This window comes from Lactuca serriola, chromosome 1 (assembly GCF_051521515.1).
Source record: "Lactuca serriola cultivar US96UC23 chromosome 1, Lser_US96UC23_V15, whole genome shotgun sequence".
NCBI classification, from domain to species: Eukaryota; Viridiplantae; Streptophyta; class Magnoliopsida; order Asterales; family Asteraceae; genus Lactuca; species Lactuca serriola.
Genome location: NC_136408.1, coordinates 181,614,162 through 181,622,504, shown reverse-complemented (window position 1 = coordinate 181,622,504; position 8,343 = coordinate 181,614,162). Strand labels below are relative to the sequence as shown.

The following is an 8,343-nucleotide window of genomic DNA, read 5'->3' as shown; positions in this document are numbered from 1 at the left end:
TATATATATATATATATATATATATATATATCATTACCTATATGTTAAAGGTTTTAACTTTTCTCCAAGTCGATAGCTTCTTCCCTCCTCCAATCTAATGGTTGCTGGGCGGCCTCTTTTAGGGGGTGTTTGGCTTGTCTTTTTGAGAGACAAAAGTCCTTTTTGAAAAAAAATAAAGAACAAAAGATATTTGGTGAAACATTTTAAAAGTTAGTTTTGGATTTTATATAGAATGAAATCAGACTTTTTGGAAAAGCTAACAAATCTTGATTTTTTGTATAACTTTTTCAAAAATAACTTTTTGGCGGGAACAAACCAAACACCCCTGTACGGAAGTGAGCACCATGACTATCGTGTGCTTGCCTATGTCTCTGCTTCTGTCGGCCAATAGGAAGGTTGCCGACAATGACTTTTAACTTATAGGTAAGGACCTTGGTTGCTTCACATTTCCTTCTTGGCGGTGGTGTTTCCCAAATTCGCTTGCCACCTACTGCTTGGTTTGAAGTGTCGGTAAAACGTGCCTCTCCACCGATGCTAATTTCTTGTCGAGCCACCCTTTATTAAATACCGCCGATGCTAATTTCTTCTCTTTCTTTTGGATTTTTTACTACTTCTCTCTCTAGACAATGCTTTGGGTGAGTCTTTTCGACCTCAAATCGAAGCTACAATATTAGGGCTTTTTTATCTTCTTGTTTTTGTTTGTTGGATTTTATGTCAATCTCCACACAAAGCTTGACTGGTTGTGTTTATTTTAACAATTTCAAATACATAAGTAGTTGAATCGATTCCGCTCACCTTTATAGCATCGATCCCCCATCCTCTATAGAAATTTTTTTTCGGTTAAGTTTGAAAGAGGAAGGTATACAAGTTTCTATTCTGTCGGGACAATTGATGTCGTCGTAGTGGTCTAGGGCAGCTCATTCACCATAAACCAGGCAAGTTGATGTACCGCAATCGTGCCTGGCTTAATCTTCAGATCGCTATAACTGAGAAGCAGGTGGATGATCTCTTTTTTCTTGTTGGGTTCATGTTTTGTCCAATTAGAGCAAGTGGTCTGTTTTTTCATTGACGCTATTTGCTTTCACATGAGGATTGTTTTCATATTTGTTGATTTAGTAGTTATTCTTCTTATTCTTACTATAACTACCTGAAGTCCTGAACAACATAAGTTATTACTTTAGGGTTTATTTAGGTTTAATGTGTTAGGTATGAATTAGGTGTTTCATGTTTAGGTTGTTATCTTGCCTCTGAATATATCTTTTCTTTTAATTTATTTCAGCATTTCATAGCAATTGTTAGGGATCTCAAATTGATGAAACACAGTTGATGTGGACACATTTTTTCAAATCGGGATCTCCTGAGGTACCCCAAAATTTCAAATATTTACCTTATTTCGGGAGCTGACATGGCGTTCGTCATGGCTATCTGATGTTTTAGCTTTTAAGCAAAATGGAACTTTCCTTATAAACATCATCACCAGGTATTGATTTTCCATGTTGCTTTTGCACAACTGCACAAGCATATCATAGGATAATAATCCCTTGTTAATGGAAGTTTAATGATGATTATGATGTTGCAGGATTTTGTTACGACATTGTAGTAGATAGATCAGTTGAAAAGTTCAAGAAAATTACTAGAGACATGTTAGATTTACATGTCTCTTGCATTTAATGGGCAAGAAAAGAGTTAGCAGTAAGTTTTTTTATGGTGAATAAAATCTTTCTTCATACATATTTTAGATTACTGATTTTTCTATATTTGCTTTTTAGTTTCGTGGTTCTTTAAGCTGTAGGGAATGGTGTGGATTTTTGTTGCATACTTTTACTTTTATGAAGGTTATTGATATAAGAATGTACGTAAGTATCTATTTCATTCATTAGAGATTATGATGAATACCTATAATTGACGTCTGATGAGGAAGAAGTATATAGTTGACTTTAATTGGGAAGGAATGGTAAGAGGAAGAATGTGGATACTTGTATGAAAAGAGAAGAAAGATTTATTGGGTTATCATGGCAGAATAGGGGATGTAGGTGTCACGAGGGTATAAGTTTGGAAAAATGGGAGTCCTTGTGTTCTTTTTGGTTATTCGGTTATAACGGTTAATCGTTTTCCAGTTGGTATACGCTCTTTTGATGTAATCATAAACACAAACCCAGAAACATCAGTCCCTATGGTGGTTAGTGGCTAAGGGTCAATTGATAAATGCTCTTTTGGTCCATTACTACAGTCTACATATCACAAGAACTTCTATTAATGGTCACATTGAACTACTGTTATGTACTAGCTTTATTTAGATGGGATCTTTAGGATAATGCATCGAATTGGGGCCTACAATTGGATGTTTGCTCTTAAAAGACATGTAAATTTGTATCTATTGTTCATGTTTTAAGTGGTAAAAAATTTGATTTTGTGAATTGGTCTTTTGCTCTTGAAATTTTGTAGTAACTCGGAAGTTGAGGTTTCAGAGACTCGAAACAATCTGAATACCAACAATATTAAGGTCTTTCACCCGAGCTTTTCTTCACGATGTCTCATGAAATTTACATCTATGGGTAAGGGTATTTTTGGAATTCTACAATCTACTTCTTTTGGTACATTATAGGATGTATTTTTGATTATTTTAAATATTATTTTTTCAGGTTAATTTTGAAAGTAACAGCATATCACAATCATAATTGGATTTTTGAAGAGCTAACCGATCAAAAACTTCATTTATCGTCTAATTGGACTAACTTAATGGACTTGGTAAGTAGATATTTAAGAATTTCTTCTCAATATCATTAATTAAACTTTTTGTTATCACACACGTTTAACTAAAGTTAACTTTAGAGGTGTCAGAAGTATTTATTTCAAACACCTATAATGAGTCTTATTTTCTAGATTTCAATACAATCTTCAATTAAAATTCATTAGATTTATTTATTTTAGCAAATTAAATGTATATGTTCTTACACAGCTTCAAACAAATTGTTGATGCATTACATTAAAATTTTGAAGTTTAGAAGAAAACCTTTCATAGGAAATAATTTATATTTGAACGATTTTATTTTTGAAATTAACGTTTAATGAGAGGTATTATATATATTTTGAACAATTGTAATAACTTTTTATTTTTTATTATTTTATTTTAGAATGCAACTAAATAGTGCATGTCATAACAATTTGGATTAGACTTCAAAATGTTCGATGAATGCTTTCAAGTTCATTAAACTATTTTTAATTGAACATTTCCGAAATATTTAAAATTTCATCAACTTTAATATGTGATTATTTAGGTTTCTTTACATAGGGTTTTCATGATCTTAGCAATTACAAATTTTTTTTCCTTATTTGGAAAAGAACGTTAGTTTATATTTGTATACTTCATTTTCAATATTTTTTTCCCTTTCTTGAATACTTTCCTTTACTAAGATGCGATATAAGTATAACTAAAAATATTAACATGTTGTCTATTGTATGAAAAAATACTACTTTTTGATTGACTGGACCATCTCAGTGAGCAAATGACCATCTTACCCTTCGATCTACAAGTAAATTTGAATAAAAGACGAATTATTTGAGAACTACTTTGGTATACATAAACCATAATGCGTATGTTGTCTCTTGAAGCAGATTTGTTACTCTAGGGATGATGCTCAATTGTAATTGTACCTGAGATTGGATAGAAAAGATTTATTTTGAATAAAAGTTATGTTGTATCTGGTCACTGTGCATGTTGTTTGATATTCTTTTGGTAAGAAACAAGGATGACAACAAAAAAGAACATAAAATGCATGTCGGTGAAAAGACTAAAATGCCCTTGTACTGACAGGCGAGCCAATAATTCTATGCATTTAGATGGATCACATTGTTATTGATTCAGAAATTCTGACTTTTCTGCCGGTCTTCACATATGGAATACACTCTTAAGTGATCCTAAGAGACCTGAAGTGAGTCAACCCATATTTCTATTTATATAAATACAAGGGTAAAATGGTCATTTACTTTGATTATCTTCCATTTACAAGAAAATCTCCTTCATGTTTGTTTTGCAATGTTGTTCTGGTTCTGAGGCGATTTCACACCTAATCTAAGTTATGAAAGTTACCCTTCCACAAAGATTGGTCATTTGCTTCATCTTGCAAACAAGTTGTAGTCTTGTTAAATTCACTGATTCTGAAGGAATTTTTTATTAGTAATATTATAATCATTTTTACCTTTTTAGGTTTCTTCATTTTGTTGGTAGTTTTGTTTTAATTGAGAGAGCTTGATTACAACGAGCAATGTAAATGCAGTAATGAAAAAAGAATTTGTGAAGAGACTTGCATCTACATAGAGTCATCCAGGAGGAAATTGGGAATTGTCCACAGTTAGGATCTGGATACAAGGATATGAGCTACGTTGAACTACAGCAAGTAACGAGTAACCATTTTAGTTTTAGGATTTTGAGTTCTTGGATTTGAGAAAATAATTAACCATTATATACTTGTCAATATAACTGTTATTATTCATTGGATGTTGTACGAGTAAGAAAACTGAAAAACAAATTTTTTTATAATTACATTTTTATTTTTGATAAAAGTTAAAAGAATTGCCTATATCGGTAAAAAAAACAAAGAAATTGTTTTTTCCTTTGTAGTTTCCACTTTTTATTTTATGCTTTTTTTTTTATATTAAAGTTATCGACATTAATAACGAAACTTTTTAATTGTCATCGTACAATGAGTGAGACAAACGGGCAACAAGCTGTGTCGCTAAGCCTTTTTGAATGATAATGCTAATTCTTTTAAAGACTACATTCGAAGATCTAGGGGATATAACATTACTATGCATGATTCATTGTACTCTTTTATGCCGACTTCTTAATTTGTAAAAAAAAAAAATTAATTTTTTTTAGATTCAAAATCTTGCAAGCTTACTGATAGAGCTTTGGAATTTAATGTTTGTTGATAGGCTTTGGCCAACACTTTTAAAACTGATATATTTTAGATTCGTGTTTATTAATTCCAAATATATTGATATTTCACTATAACCACTTAAAACTAGCTTACCGATATATATATATATATATATATATATATATATATATATATATATATATATATATATATATATATATATATATATATATATATATATATATATATATATATATATATATATATAAAGGAAACATTATGTTGAAAGAAAACTAATCTCCCTCTCTCACCTTAAACCATAACCGTCGAAACGGAACCACTCACCGAAAATAAACAAATCTCCGCCTTGGCACGATGGCTGTCACATTGCAAATTAACAACATACTTTTATTTTTAGCCGAAATAGTATGTTGAAAGAAGTAACCTCCCCCGAAATCTAATCACCGAAATGAGCAATCTGGCACAAAACAATCTACCAAAAGGATGAAACAATCTATAATTCACAAATGAAACTAAACTAATCAACGCATGGATACTATCTATAGAAAGGAACTATTCGCTTCGCCACATCACGCGAGTACCCTACCAGTATATATATATATATATATATATATATATATATATATATATATATATATATATATATATATATATATATATGCAGAATAAATATTATACACGAAAGATATTTAATTATACATTGTTTATATGGTTTAAAACGTAAATACTCTTGATTCAACTAACGATCATTAATTAAACGTTTAAGGACACATGTTGTAATATATATTACAAATATTTTCTTACATATAAGAACGTATTATATATGTATATAACTTATCCTTTTATAATTTATGAGGGTGTATTTTAAAGAATTTAAATACTTACGATTTCATTATCTTTAATTATTTTATAATTAATTAATTATTAAATCATTATCCATATCTTGACATCAATTAGGCATATTTATCTTTCTAATTTAGTTATTCGTAATTTAACAGATTAATGGGATGTTTGATACGTAGCTAACAGGTCCGGTCAACATTTTTTGGCTGACTCGGTCTGTTCAACTTGTTTTCTAAGGCCCAAATCAACTTACTATGTCTGCAATGGCTGACCCATATGCTTACTTGGTCCAACTCCATATTGTGGCTGACTAAAAAAAAGACGCCCTCTCCCTCGATGTCGTCTTCACCTTAAAAGAAAACACAAGCCCCGTCTCCTCGATACTCGGCAACATCGACTATTCCTACACTCAAGCTTGACACATAAATGTTGAAATTAGGCCTACTTGTAGCTAGTTCGACCACAAGTTCAACCTCCTCTCTCTCACACTCTTTTTTTTCTTTCAAAAATCACTTTAGAAACCGATTTCAAGCTAATGTATGTATGTTCTATCTCTCTCTCTCTCTCTCTCTCTCTCTCTCTCTCTAATCACATTCGAAATTGATTTCAAGCTATTTTCTTTATGTTTGATGGATGCTATAAGAAATCATAAATTATATGTGCATGAATCTGAATTTATGTGTATAAAATCATATTATCTGTTTATGAAATAAAAAGTCAGACACTGTATGTATATGATATCAGAAAATGTTGAAATCAAATTTTTTTTTATGTGTATGACATCAGAAATTGTTGAAATCAGAATTTCTATGTGTATTATATCAAAAATTGTTAAAATCAGAAATTGGAAATTGTTGAAATCAAAATTTGTATGTTTATGAAATCAGAAATTGTTGAAATCAAAATTTGTATGTGTATGAAATCAGAAATTGTTGATATTGGTATGAAATCTTAACTTGTTCCAATACTGTTATGAAATCAGAAATTGTTGAAAGCTTGGACGATCTTGGTATGAAATCAGATTTATGGTGGACATGTGAGTTAAGTTGGATGATTTATGTTCTCTTTTCTAATCGACATGACATATAAGAGAACTAGAGTTAGTTAGAAGTTGGAGTGTGTGGACAAAACCTTTTTGGAAGCATGTATACATGAACTTACAACTAATGGCCAGGAGGGTAGTGGATTAAAATCGAACTTGTGGATTGTAGTAGTGAAGAAACCGAAAAACGGTCATAATTTTATTATTGACAAAAAAAAACCGATATGACTATTTAAAAGCAAAATATGTTATTTGGTACTAAAAAACAAAACCAGAAATCTTTATAATTCTATAAAGAACACTTTCAACATTACTAATGAAGAATGGGAAGCGAAGGCCAAGGTATATTTTTATATATACATTTTTTAAATTTGATTATTTTGTTTTCCTAGTTTGATAATATTTATTAAATTTCAAATAATTGAACAAGTATGTAGACAAAATGAGAAATGCACCCCTCCCTTGCCCTGATCTTTGTACCCAAATGTTTAATGGGTAACCTCAATCGACGTTTATAGGTAGGGGCCACACTACCTCATCCCACCGAAGTGTTTACTACACATGATTTTGAGTATATTGAAATGGAAGACCCAACACCTCATATGGATATCCCAGCCTCAACATCAACAGTACTAGTGCTTCACTCGGAAGTAAAGAATGTAGGGTTATGAGCATTCTAACACTCCTAAGGTGTACATGCAACCCTAGAAACCTTGGATCTATGTTTGACTAAGATACATTCAAAATGATTTTTCCAAGGTTCATACTCAAATCTAGTATACATAGGGAACTTTTAAACATGAAATTTAGCTAGAAAACATACCTTGTAGTAGTTTGGATTCCTTGAAACCTTGTGAGCCTAGCACGCCAAGTGTGATGCCTCAAATGTCGCACAACACCAAATGCTTTTGGAATGACTTGAGAGAAAAGTCACACACTTAGAAATCAGCTATGCCCTCTCACTCTTGCTTAAGTGCCGATTTTGGTGAACATTTGGATCCTTATATAGTGTGTTACATAAGGATCCTAATTGTCATGACCTTTCATTTCCATGACCCATGGGTTCTATAACCACCATGGAGCATCCTATGGGTTTTAGCCCAACTTGATAATCCATGGAGCATTAGCCCACTATACAAGTATGAGTGATTTTACACAATCAACCCATATATTTTATTAGTCTTCTTTTGATCACTTAATTAATTCCAAATTAGTTCTTGATCAACACTAATTAAATAATATTATTATTATATTAGAACTTATAATATATTAATAAACCAAAAGTGTTATTTCTCTCATTTTAGTCTATCCAAATGCATGATGCCATGTAACCCAAATGGACCATGCCAAACCGGGTCAAGTACATACCAGAAATAGTTATGGACTTAGACACCTTATCCAACAGTCTCCTACTTGGATAAGTCTAATAACTATAACTGCAAGTATGACTTTAGGAACCGATCAACAATCGTAGCTCTTTCAAGGTCTCTCGGAACTGAGATGATCATGATACGCCATTTAAGATAATTGATCATATAATCTTGTGTTCTAGATATC

The 8,343-nt window shown here is 31.4% G+C and overlaps 1 long non-coding RNA gene across 14 annotated transcripts; it reads left to right on the top strand.

The window, feature by feature from the left end:
• The first annotated feature begins 336 nt into the window (after nt 1-336).
• On the top strand, nt 337-4,563 carry LOC145101781 (uncharacterized). 14 transcript variants are annotated; one of them, XR_013705863.1, is made up of 6 exons: nt 430-997; nt 1,280-1,480; nt 1,580-1,692; nt 1,770-1,852; nt 2,446-2,555; nt 2,643-4,563. It is a non-coding gene; the product is annotated as an uncharacterized LOC145101781 (long non-coding RNA). The 14 variants fall into 14 exon arrangements; XR_013705828.1 differs by having other exon boundaries at nt 1,932-2,555; XR_013705849.1 differs by having other exon boundaries at nt 1,770-1,856; nt 1,932-2,555.
• The last annotated feature ends 3,780 nt before the right edge of the window (nt 4,564-8,343 follow it).